This window comes from Pygoscelis adeliae, unplaced genomic scaffold (assembly GCF_000699105.1).
Source record: "Pygoscelis adeliae isolate BGI_AS28 unplaced genomic scaffold, ASM69910v1 Scaffold14, whole genome shotgun sequence".
NCBI classification, from domain to species: Eukaryota; Metazoa; Chordata; class Aves; order Sphenisciformes; family Spheniscidae; genus Pygoscelis; species Pygoscelis adeliae.
Window position 1 is genome coordinate 21591780 of NW_008825109.1, and position 15286 is coordinate 21607065.

Here is a 15286-nt window from a genome sequence, read left to right on the forward strand (position 1 = left end):
CTTTCACTCAGGCAAAACTCCATGGATGTCAGTGGGTTCAGATCTCGTTCACAAAAGTGCAGCTATGATACAAAAATATTTTTTGAAAATATGCCTTTAGTTTTAGCTGGTTGCTAGAGGTGTGTGAACAGGTGTCTGCTGCTGTAAATGTAGATGGAACTAGGTTCTGTTGTCTGCTCTGCTCCAAGTAAAAATGGGAGAAAGCTTTTTGTATGTCTGATGGAGATTCAAAAGTTAGAAAATCTGTGGAGACCTTAGCAGTCCTTCAGGATGAAAGTGCCACGTAAGTGTAATATATAGTTTTAATATAAAGGGTGAGGAAAAAGTAATTCATTGTGATTAAAAAATACCTCTTGGCTCTTTTGAATTCCCAAAAATTTCCAAACTGAAGAATTGAAAGAGTAACTGCATAAGATTGTCTGAGTCAAACAATGTTATTCTAAACTTATTCTCAACTTGCTTCTCAGTAGTTTTCCTTCTTTTAAAGCTAGTTAGTTGGACAGCTGTTTGCTGGCCTGAATCTAAAATTGTGCAAGGGGCTACAATTGAACTAAAGTCCTGTGTATTCCTCTGCTCTTTGGAAACTTTCCAATGGCAAAAATATAAAAGTTCGAGGGCTAACCTAGAATTGATTTTTACTTATTACTATATTTGAGGATGGGGATTTTTCAAATTTTGAATTTTATTGATTATTGATTTTGTAAATTTGCTGCCAAGTCAGTAAGGAAAATTTCTAAAACTTAAAAATTGAACATTTTGCCCCTCTCAGAACTTGGGACCTGCTAATCATTTTGACTTCTGTGTGGGCTAAGAAATTGACATTTTGGACACGCTCATGATTTTTTCAGCCTGCCTGTCATATGGGAGCAGAAACACCTTTTACTCACTGGTGTCAACCTTGCCTTCTGAGCTTGCTTTTCAGGATTTTTTCCTGTATCAGCAGGGCCCAACTCAACCAGCTTTCCTTTCTGCGTGGCTTTTTTATTTGCAAAAAATTCAGAACTTTAGATTTAATTTTTTTTTCATAATTGTGCCTAAGTCCCGTGCATATTCCTGAGCAACATTTTTGTTTTCATTGAGACTTCAAATTTTGCTGAGTGATTGCAACCTCCATTTTTTCCCTATTGCAGAGGGCTATGGAGGAATGAATGGAACAACATCCTAAAAGTGGAGAAACTGACCAACAGGAAGGCATATCCTGGCTCATCATTTATTATTTTTGCTGTATTTGTTTTGCTTCCATCCTGTAAATCTAGAACTAGATTCTAGACATAAATCTAGAACTTCCCTTCTGCCAAAGACCATGCTTCAGTTGCCACAACTCCTGTAACTTAGCCTTTCCAGGAAGGGTCTGCCTTCAGTTAAATGTCAGCACTCGATCTTCAGAGGGACCAGAAATCACTTCTGTTTTGAGATATGCTGGTTGGCCATAGAGCAAACTTTGGGTGAATGTGCAGCTAATCATCTCACCATAGCTGTGGTGACTAGCCAAGGTTTTCTTTGTGTTTTAGTGCGAAGAAGAAGGAGGAAAATACATTGATCAAATGAATTTTGCATTATTTTATGAAGTAATTGATTAGTATGTAAGCTGACCTGAAGCAGCATGACTGAAAATACCACTCTTCCAGCCCCGCTGTAATGTTAAAACAGGTGGGATGGAATTGTACCATCATTTGATGTGAATGCCAGCCAGGGCTTAGAGGACAAGTGTCCCTTCGCAGATTCAGAGATACTCTTTCTGCTGGAGCCCCTTTGATCTAGTGGTCATGGTGAGCGACAGCTTCCCCAAATGAGACTTATCTACCTGTGGGGAAGGGACTATTAAAGGAATAATCTTTCATATCCACTTGAAGAAAGGTATTTCACAAATGCAAAAAAAAGTATGTGTAAATGAATGTGTGCTAATGGGAACTGTCATCGAGGGAATCTTGTGCAAGTAATTCCCAAACGGATGCAAGATATTGTGGATAACCAAGACTGTCCAGCTCTGGAAGTAAAATAAAGCACCCAGAATGGAAAATGTATGTTTAACAGACTAGCAAGAAAAAGCCTCAACATCATATATGGGAGAATTAATATGCTTCCTTCTTTTGAGATAGATGGGTAATCTGTAGGGCAGAAAACTTTGTATCTCTTGGTATTTCAAGAGAAATGATCTCCAGATGACATATTAAAATATGTCAAAGCATACAATGCAACAACTTTAGATTGTAGAAATACCATTTATTTCATCGTTAAAGAAAAAAAGACAGGAAGTTGGTGGTCCACTGAGATTTATGCTAGTCTTTCACCTCTGGTAGGCCTGGTTTCCTTTCACTTATTTAGATACAAATCTACATCAGATGCTCGTGTGCGTACTTCAGAGCCCTCCGCTAGGTATTTAAAATGCGCTAAAGCAAAAGAGAACAAAGGCCAGTTAAGTACAGTGAAGAGATCAGGTGGGACAAAGACCTTTGGAAAGGTACTGAAGGGTGCGAGTTCAGTAGTTTCATTCTTCAGCTCTTACTCATCTGAGTAATAAAAAGAGTGCCGCGTATAAATGAGGCCCAGAACAGAAATTTCCGTGGATGCTGTGGGCCTGACTCGCAATGTGTTGGAAGACCACCCGTGATTGAAATGGCATGCAGGTACTGAAGGTCAGGAGTGGAATGTGTTTGTGGAAGGATATGAGTGCTCGGGACTATGTCGTGTTACTTGGCCAGCCCATCAAGGGGAGTTGTGAGATTAGTTAAAGTCTGTACAGGTCTTTGAGGATGTACTTCAGGCTGAGACTGTGGCTCACGAGCACAGCTATCTGCCAGAAGGATGCATGACACAGGAACACAGTCGTGGGCCGCTGATGTCGGTGGAGCTATGGTGCTGACTTTGATGGATGCTGCATGAAACCTTATGTCAAACTCCACTTAGTGTAAGTGGCTCACTTGCTCTCCTTCTCAATAAACAGACCCATCCTGCAGTAACAACAAGATTTAAAGAGAAAACTGCACTTTTAACAACACTGGCTAGACCTAGGAATTGAGAAAATTGTGCTGGTTTAAGTTTGAGGAGTGGGGTGGGGGTGTCTGTAACAAGGAAAGGATTCTGCTCATGACTGTGGAAGTGTGAATTTTGCACATTAGACAAAACGTGCTACTAGACATAGTAGCTCTGAATATTTATGCCATTAACAAAGCAGAGATACTTTTTAATTTGAAAGAATCTTATACGTGAGTGCAAATTGTTGATTTCTTATAGTTTTGGTATTTGCATATTGCAGTTACTTAAGAAAACGGGGCCAATTACAAGTATTTGGCAGCCCCAATTCATAAGTTCCCTTGCTTCTCTATTTTTTTCTATCCTAATTGTATTTAATTATAAGATTCTTAAATTGTTCTGTAATTACCTAGTCCTATGCGTTATGTAGAAGGATGTTGAGAGACATGTGATTATAAAATCCAGACTGCTGTGTGCTGACATTTATGGCTTTCTCTCTCAGCACTAGCATGAATAGATGCTAGATTTTTTCAAGCTAAAATGTAGCTGGAAGGTTTCTGGTAAAAAGCAATTTGCATTTTTGGATAACAAACAGAAAAAAAGGGCAGATACAATTTTCCAACACCTGCTCCGGTTTTTAACTTCTTCCATGGAGTCTCTGTATGGTTCAGAATTGGGTTTTTGCCTTTCACTGGAATGCCTAAAATTGGCTTCTGACAGAAATAAAATATTAGAATAATTGGATTCTGTCCTTTCTCATTATATCATTTTCTGTGTCCTTCAACACACAATCCATAGAAAAGATGTTTCTAACATTTCCTGAAAACCGTCTTTCAACATAAGCTTTTTCCATCTGCTTTTGGAAAAATCAGAATATTTTATAATTATGCAATCATCTTGCTCAAGTTACTTGTTTTCTATTAACACATTTTGTACTGTTAGAGGTATCATCTAAGAAAGATTTAGGAAAAGTTAGAATTAAAGGTCACCCTTCTGTCTAAAAGTTGCTCATAGAAAAAGATAACTAAACAGACTTGCTCTTTTGAGAATGATGTCAGAATTTCCTTCTAGATACCCATTTTTTTATTAACTTATGATGGAATTACGTCATTCATCTTAAATATTGAGTAATAGAAGCCCTTGCTAACTGTTCCATAACTCTGGTTTAACGGATGAACTCTCCACTGGTTTCTCAAAACTACTGTTCCAGCTAGGAGCCGATACATTTGAAATAAATTTGGACCATTATGTGAGAGGTTGCCATGAGTAAGCGTCTGCTTAAAATAAAACTAATAATCAACTAATATTGTAATTGGTATCTGTTAAGATATTTGAGGGTGAGAGAAATTTCAGGGGGATTAACTCGATCTAACATACTTCCTCAATTTTTAACTTCTATGATAGTTTGAAATTAGGAAGGAATGAATAAACTCATAGCAAAAAAAAAAAAAAAATCTGGACTGAGAAAAAATAAAAATAAAGTAGCTCATTTGAGACTTGTCAGAAATAATCCTAGCATTGCTGTGCTCTGCTTGCTACTTATATTCTTGCATGTATCTGCTTAGCTTCATGACAAACACATTAAAACCATGAGCACAGTAGAATAGCGAAAGGGCAAGCTCTGCTCTCATCTGGGACGTGCTGGATATGTTTTTAGGACAGGGACTGCATTCCCCAGCCGCAGGCGGGTGCGGCGTGCAGGAGTCTCTGTGCAGCCCAGCAGGGTGCACTGCACTAACATTGCTAAAATCCCACTAGTGAAACTCTTCAGTAATTGCAGTTCCTTCCCAAGGGGCTTTGACTAAGAGCGCAGCTGCATGATGAACGTGCTTACAGTAGGGCACTGGCAGGTTAAGAAAACACTGACTTATGTCTGAAAATGGTTCTAGGGTCAACTGCTACCAAGACGTGAAAAACTAGCTCTGGAGAAGTGGCTGTGTCTGAAGGAAAATCCTGCAGTACGATGCCAGGGATTCTGTGAATTATTAGGTTTGCAGTATGTAAACAATATATTTTAACTTAGTTTATGTGTGTACGGCTCACTCCTGGAAGAAGCCATGACTCCCACTGGCTTCAGTGAATGCTGCAAGTGCACAGAGCCTCTGTGGCTGTGGTTCTTAAGTGCTGTGTTCAAAGAATAGTGAAGCTCTGGATTAACCCTTCCAACACCAGAATTCCTGCAAAAGCGCTCCGCTCCTACTTTACTGTCTCAGGTTTGTATATGCAGGCATTTACTTAGGTGTAATCATTCTCTGCAGCACTCCAGAACAGTTTTCATGTGCAGAGAAGCCCTTACTCGTGTGCAATACATGCGTGTGCAGGGTTCAGTCCTGTGTTGCTTTGGATTGTGTGTACATATGCAAATTCTGTGCTTGTCCAAGAAGCTGTATCAACAAAGAACAAATTCTTATATTACACACAGAAAAGTTGTGTAATGGAAACAAAACTCTGCACGTTTGATAATTAGATTGGATTAGATCCCTGTGCTCTAATGTTGGCAACGTATATTAAAGAAAATGACTGGGTTTTAAGAAAAGACAAGTAACCTTTTCATGGAGCTTATGAAATCAGCTGGTACTGACTGATGATTCTCTTGGCATGAAAGATGTGTTCAAAGGAAATGGGCGTGCCCATGTTTTCACATTCTAGCCTGGAAAGAGATGAGTAGTAGTCTGGTCCATGTGATGACATCTCACATGTGTGGCAACTTTAGATTTTAGCAAATGCATTTCATTTTCATATATCTTCTTTTCTTGTAGAACATTTTGAGGAACCATGTTGTTGTTTGTTACAAAGAGGAACACTATAGTTAACAAAGAGTATAATATATGAGGGGCAAAGATGGCGGGGGGAGATAGAGGGTCACGCAAGACGGCCTTGCAATACTCTCTTCTTACACATTTTGCTCCCTAAAATGTCGCTGTAATACTGTATCCACAAAGGAGGCCTTTTGATTCAGTATGCAAGCTGTATTGACACAGACCAGGGAATGAAGCCGCTAAATCAGGTGCATAAACACTCTTGCTTGTCTCTAGGCAGAGACAAAACTGCACAAAGTGTTCACGGACTTCTAAGGATAACTGTTGTTGCCTTCTCCTCTGTAATGTTCATTGAGCAGCTGAGCTTCCTCTTTCTCATTTGGCCATTGGACCAACATCCAAAGCCCCTTCCTTTCTTATGAAGCTTGAAGCCATTTTAGGTACATTCTCTACATTCTGGGCCAAAGCAGAATCTTCTTAGAAACTATTCATTCTTGGATGAGGATCAGTGCTGTTGTTTTTCTTCTAATTTTTTGCTTAAGTATCAATTAATCAAGAACCCTGATATTATCTTTCTATACTTACCTGAACTACTTTTGCAAATTGTTGATTTGCTTGCGGTATGCACAAGCTATAAAAAGGCTCTTTGTAGCAAAGTCTGCTCAGGACCAGCACATTTATTTGTGTAGTTTATTTTTAAATAAACTATTACATTATTATTATTAAATTATTAAATATATATAAAAATATATGTCTTATGAAAGTATCCATGGTTCCAATCAATAAAATAGAGACAAGAATATAAGTGAAGATGGAGGAGGGCAATTCTGTGGGTATATCTCAAAGCAGATAATATTATTTTCAATACTTGATGTCCAGACCTGACCGCTACTGCTTGCTATCTTTCTTCCTCAGCTGCATTTGTACAGGCAGCAGAGAAATTGACGGTTTTGAGGGCACACTGTGTCTAAAATTTGCTGATTGTGCTGAGATATTTCATTGCTTGGCTAGTGCTGGTGGATGATCCACATGCCTGAAACAAAGGGAGAGTAAAAGGAAAGAGAAACATTTAAAAGTTTTGCTAGACCGTAGTCTTGGTATTCTTAGAATAAGTTGGATAGAAATGGTTGCATGTGCTGTATTCAGATGATGAATGAGATTTGAAGCTCATACTCAGTTTTGGTATGTGTCCGGATTTCGACATCTGAGATTCCGCTTGGTCTGCTGTCTGACATAACGGGCAGGGGAGCATGGAGAAGGAAGCTGCAGCTCAGTCCGCGGGACTGAAACAGGCAGCTTCTAACAGACAGGGCTGGGTCCAGCCACTGCTTGCATAGGTGGAGAAGGCTGTGCACCACACGGCTGCTCCCCTCCGCATGATCAGGTGTGCAGCCTCCAGCGCGGTACTTATGGTAAGGGTTAATTTGTCCTGGTTTCCTAAGTGAGACTGGAAGGTACAAGTAACAGTGATAGGACGTAATAGTCGTACCTGTTCAGAGTGGAGTGACCCAGAGGGAGAGTAGAAAATGTATCTAAAAGGTCAAGTGTGAATTCAGACACATTCACTGAAGAATTTCTCTTATGGGAAAAAAAGAAAGGCAATGCTGGTTTATATCTGAAAGATGATTATGAAACCAGAGATACTGATGGGACATTTTTTATATGTGTACTGTGGCCATATTTCCTGGAACATGGAGGAACGTGAATAATTAGGTTTAATATTCTGAATTATCTGAATATTTTTAGAACTGGAAATGGAGGAAAGATAATAAGGAGATTCCTTTGTAGAAGTGTTTATACAGATTGTGTTTATAGGGGTGAATAAAAATAAATAAAAGCAGCAGAGATGGAAAAATTTCCTAATGCTCTTTCACCTCAACTGAATCCATACTTGTCAGGGAAGGTAAGGCTTAAAAAGGAAACCCTCTGGAAAAGTTTGAGAGCTGCTACTTTAATCTTCACCTTCTGAGAAGTTTCAAATATCAAGAGCAGAGAGAGAGAGAGAGAGACTGAGTCTCTAATTAGTGAAGGAGGCAGGTAGGACATTAATTGATTTGTTATGCTACTTCTTTGACCTGCGCTGTGTTTGAGAACAATAGAAGAGCTGTAATGTTCTTCAACAGCATAGCCGAGCTTTTATGCAATACCAGCTTAGAAACCTTTGATCACGAACTGTTGCTGTAAATCTGTGATTTTTATAATAGTGCTTTTTGCTACATGTATTTTAATTTTATTCATTTATTCCTTGTTTAGGAATTAGTTTCACAGAGTTTGGGCTACTTTCTCATTTTACACAGTGTTTGGAAAGTCCTGAAATCAATGTCTCTCTTCTAAATTTTATATAGTACAAATCCAGTAACATTTGCGAGGAAGTGGAATAGTCTGGTTTTATGTATGATGCAAGTCATTATAAACCTGAAAAATAAGAAAAGGGGGGAAAGAAGGTGAAGAAAGGTAGAGGAAGGATTTATTTTTATCTGTCCTGGATTGCCATTTAGGTTCAAACTTACTATGTAACAGTATCTGTCATGGCTCCACAGTCCCAAATTTCACAGTGAAACATTACACTGTCACTGCAGAGTCCTTTGAAAGTTGCCTTCAGACAAGGTGTTCAATAGTCCTAATAGTTTAATTAATGATTTAGAACCAAAGAGACATTTAATTTCAAGAGAGTATGTAAAAATAATGCTATAAAAGCAGTGTACGTACTGTGACAGTTAATATAAAAAACTATTGGCTTACAAAAATGTGTGCGCTTGGGCATAATTTAATCACTTAGTTGACTGTTTGTTGTGAAGGAGAACAAAAGAACAAAAAGGGTGTCTCAACTTCTCTATAGCCCAGAAGCAGAAGCATTGACTTAGAATTTAATGAAAATGTGCAACACAAACATACAAACATATTGGAGGTCTCAAAAAAGAAAGGACCAAGGGCTTTTATTTGCAAACAAAAGGTCCCTGGCACTTTGAATGTAATTCCTGGTGATCCCTTTTAACCTTTTTTCAGAAAAGGGCTGCTTTTCCTAGTCCCAGCAGCCAATTTAAAAAGGGATCAGCCACTTAGCCTGAGTTTCAGACAAAAATTAGATATCTGTTTGTCTACATTCCCTGTGTAGCCAAAAAGGAAAGACAGAGATGATCCATCACACCATGAGAGAGATGGCTGAGATAATCAAGATGTAGTGCCCTGTTTAGATCAAGTGTCCTCTGCAAGTGCCTGTCCAACATCATAGTCCAATGGCAACAGAATGATCTTGGATCTCGCTGTGTCTTAGCTGAGCTGTGAATGTAAAACAGCATAACTGTATGGTAAAATTATTCAAGTAAACACTGTTATCTGGGCATGTCGCTTTGGAGGGATTTCACCTGAGACAGAGAAAACCATTTTTTATTTGGTAGAAGAATGCCCAGACAGGGAAATGGGCTTGTTTATTTGTAATGATTTAACTCAACATCTGAGTAATGAATAAAATTTTAACTCTGGGACAAATCCATATATCAAAGCAAAGTGTTGCTTTTCCTGAAAAACAGCACTTCTCATCTTTGGCCAGATGGCTTAGTGTGCTTAAGAGCTTCAAGTCAGTCTTTTTGGTAAGGGCTGGGTTTTTCTTTGACATAATATTACCCATTTATTCCTCCCTACCTTGAACCGTGCTTGTGCCTGCCATTATGCAAGATATCTGATTATATCAATGGGCAGTTTATGTAGACTGAGGACTATGTATATTATGTACAGAATTAGGGAATTCCTTACATGATTTTGATACACGAAGGTCCAAGCAAAAGGCTGACATTTACATTTTCTGGAGAATGCATTTGTCTGTTTGTTTATTAAGCATCATTCTCTTTCATTTCATGGCCCTCCGTGGAGTAGAATAGAAAATAATATGTGTGTGTGTGTAAGAATATCCAGTCCTGCTCTGGGGAAAAAAAAAAATTCAGCCAAAATAAGCATTTGACTGTTTTGCAAGATAATGTCTAGCACGATGCAATAGCAGGCACCTGGTAAAGTCACATCATCATTGGTTTCAGCTTTTCTTCATGACCAAAAAAATTAGTCAACATATACAAAAAAAAACCCAAAAAACTGTAGGCCAGATGGCTTTTGAGAACTGAATAAAGTGAGAAGTGAAGTAAGCATTTGACAAGAATGCACAGGGAAAAGATTAATCATCACTTCATGTTCTATGTCCAAAACAGTTGTGTCTTTGCTTGTCTGTGATGTCTGATTTTCCATAAGACAACAGGCATTCCCCTTAAGAGACATGCAGACTGTCCCTCTGAAGGAAAGCTGGTATTGTACAGATGTAAACAGTCCGCATAACTCAGAAATCCACAACAGAAATATTGTTAAAAGTATTTACACAATTTGATCACAAAGTACCATGATGGTATGCAAAAGTTAACTGATGAATTGTCCGAAGTGCAGAATAGCACATGTTTAAATAGTTAAAAACATTGGTCATCTCATTTTAAGCGTCCTGTTGGCTACTTGTGTGTGTTTGTTTTCAATGGGAACGTCCTGGAAACATACAGGAAACGTGCAAAATGTGTCAAGGTTGGGCTGTACAGGTAGCGGGCAGCACCCCGGTACTGCAGCTGCTCTGAATTTTTTAGCTGTATGCATGAAATGACTTGAGAGCAATGTGTATGTCTGAAACCGTCACTGTATATGTTTTCACATATGTATATTCTAAATACACGCAGAAGCTTGTATGCATGTGATATACAAACAGAGCACTGTATTTGTAAGCGTACTCATGTACTTCTTTGAAAGTGACTTAATAAACATTTGTTTTGTTGATCAAGTAGCAAACACTGGAACCAAAGAATATACAAGGTGATACAGGCATAGAAAATTATAAATATACACTCTGTTAGCCTTTTCATTCATATAAACATAAGGTATGTACCATATGTTGATTTTTTGCATTTTAATGACAATGATAAGTATGGTATACCAAACTGTTTTTCAGCATAAATTAACTTTACAATCAAATTCTAAAAGCGATGATCAAAGGCCTACTACATATCTAATAATTATTTGCATAGTTGGACCCTGATAGAGGTTGATGCCTCTATGATGAGAATATTTTTGTTAAATACTATCCTTTTGTGGCAGTTTCCTCTAAGGACCTGACAGCTGGTTATGTTTATGCACAAAGGGTATTAAGCAAAGAAAACACTTAGCTCACATACATGCAGGTGGATGTAACTGGTTCCTGATACACACACAAACACACTATATTTGTATATGTATATACATATATAAGTTGTATACAAGTACAACATTTGACACAAATGTAAATTTCTGAATTTTTATGTCCCTGATTTATATTATCTTGTAATATTCCATGACTATTTGATATATTAAAAATCTGTCATGATATTTAGACTGTTAACACCATTAGAAAAGCAAACTTTTTTTGAGTTTTCTCATTACTTTCAGGGCTATCGGCCCTCATTTCACATCCTGTTTTGTGGAAAGAGAGGCCAGTTTCAACAGGTTTGGATTTCACATTTGGGAGAGAGAAGAATTAGTAGTTCAGAGACTGTTCAGATAAGCCTGACCTTAATTGACACAGTGGTATGTTAGTTTCTGCTCAGTGAAGGAGAAAAAGAGAGAAGCAATGTTGCATGTACTTAAAAATCATAAAAAATTCAGTTTAGAGTTTCTACAGATGACTTAAACCAAAAGACGTACAAATTTCTACAGTTACGTATATTTTGTCTCAGTGACCTCACATCAGATGTGAAAAGCAAGAAAATTGTTTTCTAGCTACCAGGATCCATAGCCTGAGGGCTATGCAGTTCATTCCTCATGCACCATTGCTGCTAATAAAGTGCCAATCTCCAAGTAATGTCCCGACGGCTACCTGTGCAATCCTGTCATGCCATAAGCATCGTCACTGCTGAGGGGGCAGACACCCCTAGTATGGGTTCTGCTTCTGAGCCCTGCAACTCCTGTTGCTTTCACGGCACTCAGATGGTCACGCTGGATGGCTCAGCAGTTGATTAAAAAGAACTTGGGTTTGTTGTTCTGACTTTCTGGATTAAATGGGATTTGCAATTGCTTAGCGACTGCATTTCCTTTCTGCTGCTCCAATAACTTTGACAGTTAGAAATTTAAGAATGATCTCTAGGTGTAAGCTTCTTACAGGTGCATGTGAGTTTTGGCAATGGCATATGAATTGTCTTTGTTCATCTAGGCTGGCACTCTGCCTCCAGTACTGGGAAAAAGGCGCAAGAAATATGACAGTTGCTAGTTTCAGAAAAACTCCCCCAAAGGAAATGTTCTTTCCTAATATCAGGTAATTAAAAATTCATGTCTGAGTGTTTATTTCCATTCTAATTCTTCTCCTGAGGTTCAAGAATGTTTTATTTCTTAGTAATGTAGTTCTTGATGTTGTTGTCATTGATGAAGTATTTGGTTCTTTTTGTATATAGCTATACTCTTGGTCCTAATTATGTCATGGAGCATTAGATGCTCATGGAAGAAACAGATAAACATACTCTAGGCAGCAGCGGCAGCGCATGCTCACCGTGCTATCCAGCCAACGTTCCTCAACTCTGACCTGAGGACCACCTCTGGAGGTAAGAGTCCCTTCTTATCAGTGAGCCCTCGCTTTCTCTGCCAAGACTGTTAGCAAAAAGGACATTCAGAGCCAACAGTATAGTTTTGTACAGCAGGGGCCTGTTCACCAGAAACTGTTCCGTGATCACTAAGATCATTTCATATACACCACCAGAAAATTTATATCGTAACATATTTATGCTCCCATTTCACCTAGGGCTTGAACCCTGAAGAACTGGCAAATTATCAATTCTGTAACTCATTTGTTTCCTCAAGACCTGGCGCTTATATAACTGTTTCTATCTGAAATGTATCACAAATCGCATGATTACACTTTGTAAACCAGTAGATGTTATTAACACTTTAAAGATGAAACCTTAGAACTGTTGAATATTTTCTAAAAATCAAACAACATTTGAAGTACTGTCTCTAGTTTTACCTACTCTTGATGTAGGTAGTCAAGTTATAAACTTAAAGATATTCTTCATGTGACTAATTATTTGCCCAAATCACAAATGGTTTTTTCCTTTACAGGTAGTTGGCATGGTAATTGCTGGGTTTCAGTTGTCAAAAATCACTACCATATAATCAGAGGGGTGGCTGAGAGACCAGTTGTCTTAAAAGTTTTGGTCCTGCAGACTTGCTCATCTGCTGTTCAGTAGCAACATAAAATAGCAACACAGGTTCTTATGGTGACAAATCATCCTGACTAATTCTGCAGACAGCTCTTTCCTTAATGTTCGTGAAAAGATTAAAAATTAATCGATAATTTCTCAATGAATCAGTCTGTACTTTCCAGTCATGTCTGCTATCATTTTCCTAGGATGACCTTAAAACATTTTATAATTTTATTTCATGTACCTGGCTGAGTATAAAACTACGCTCATGCATCATTTAACACTCCTCGACTGAGAAGGTCGATGTTTTGGCAGAGCTGGGTGTTAATGTCTTTATGGATGGAAAATTTTGGTTTTATATTATATCAGTAACTCTACAAGATGTGATACTGGGATTTAGGGCTCTAATCTCTTGGAAAACGATGGATGAGATCCAACTCCGTTCTTGTTAAGCTTTGAAAGAAAGGCTGACACTTGTGGCATATGCAAGTGCTGTTTAGTTGTTTGCTTGAAACTGAAAGTCTGAAGAACAAGAAAATCAACGTTTTTAGCCTGGCTCCAACATATGTATTTATAAAATATCCAGATTCTCTTTATATTTTATTTTTAAAGTAAAACTGAAATAAGCCTGAATTTTGAAATATCTTTCTCTTGGAATAGGATGTTATGGACTATTTCTTTTTCCTGTTGTGGAATATTTATTGTCTTACAGCCTGCATCTACAGTCTCACAACACAGAGAAAATAAATCCCGATGATGTTAAATGTTTGGAGCAAAACTCTGACATTTTCACTTTTGCAATGGGAACATGATGGCCTATTTTCTGTTTTCCCCAGAAACTTGTTGGAATTTACCTTGGAAATCATGTGAAAGCTTCAGGTTTATACTTCTCTATATGTGATCTGTCTGTGTATTTTACACAAAACATTCATCCTGATTTGCTTTGGCAATTATCTTTGCCTTTCTCCTCTTCTGCATAAATTAATGTTTCACTGTACAATAACTAGAGATTAGCTGATCAACACAGCAGCCACCTTTCCACCCTCTGCGGGCCAAAATCCTGTGGGATCTATTTTCAAGATACTACTACAAGGCAGAAGCGGGGCTGTAGCCTCCTTGTGCTGTGGGACAGGGAATTCCACAAAGCCTGAGGTCAGGCAGCTTTGCAGGATTCTTCTTAATGCTCCATGACACTTTGGATCCAAAAGCAGTAAATCCCAAGTTTCCCCCTCGTGGGCATTACAAATGATGTCTTAATTTACCAGCACTAAGAAAACACTTCTTATCTCTTTGTTTATAACAGATTTTTTTTTTTTATTTTATAACAGAAAAATACAAAAGCAAGTCCTACAAGCTTTCCATTTACATTTTTAAAACAAAATGAGCTGGCCTGAGTCTTTCTACAGCAGGCACTGTCAAGACAACTCCATCTTGAATACTTTCTGTTTTAAAAATATTCTGCCCAGAATATATGTTTTTAAATTTTGATTGGTCTTTTTAAAGTGATAGGCATCTGTTGTTGAATATGTTGAGATGAACAGGGAAAGTCTTTCCTGCTAATTACAGTGTTAGCACTTATGTCACATTGAAGATTTATCCCCTAACTTGGGAGGTAGGTAAATAAAGAGATAGATTCTCCTTCTGCTGCAAAGGGAAGGACAGAGGTGGAATAGGTAGACCGAGTCAGTGGTTCACAGTTTAAAGTTCTGTGCTCAGACCACTACATACCATTACATTTGCAGGTACTGGTTCATTCAGCCCTTCAGAAATCTAATCATTTTTTTTAGGATTTCCAGTGTCTAAGTTCACAGTAACATTAATTACCATGCAGAAGTCTGGCTATATCAAGACAATTAAGAGATATGAAGAGAATTGGTGGAAGAGTGATTCAGGGGTCATAGTCTAGTTCAGTATACAGCCAACCAGTGCTCAGTCTGATAATTGAAAACAAAATACAAAGCTTGAGAGGAGCCAAAAAATATCTTAATAAATAATTAGAGCTTGTATGTTTCAGAGAGCCGGGTTTTCTTGGCAACACCAGGCAGTAGTCATTTCTGAACAAACAAGATTGAAATTTATGTCTCAGTGAAGCAATACTGGAAGCCTGTTTGACGTGCTGCACAAAGACCATTTCCGACGCTCTCCGCCAGATGAATTTCCTCCGTGTGCCGGAGGTGGGCAGAAATGTGGTGCATTCGCAAGATGTGCCTCGGATGCAAGATCGGTCTGTGCTCCACAGACATCACTTGTATTGATGAGTCTGTGGGACACTGCCAGGGGACATCTGCTTTTTAACTAACGAGGAGCTGGCTCAGTTTTACGTGCACTCTGGTGTTCAGGGGTGCTGAGCTTCTGCACCCATTC

General features: G+C 38.3%; 1 long non-coding RNA gene across 1 annotated transcript in view; it reads left to right on the top strand.

The window, feature by feature from the left end:
* The window catches only part of LOC103920172, a 45700-nt gene extending 30610 nt beyond the window's left edge, over positions 1-15090 (top strand). The window contains exons 9-11 of the long non-coding RNA XR_663781.1: positions 12179-12325; positions 13635-13801; positions 14937-15090. This is a non-coding gene — a long non-coding RNA (uncharacterized LOC103920172). The remainder of the gene's footprint in view (positions 1-12178; positions 12326-13634; positions 13802-14936) is intronic.
* The last annotated feature ends 196 nt before the right edge of the window (positions 15091-15286 follow it).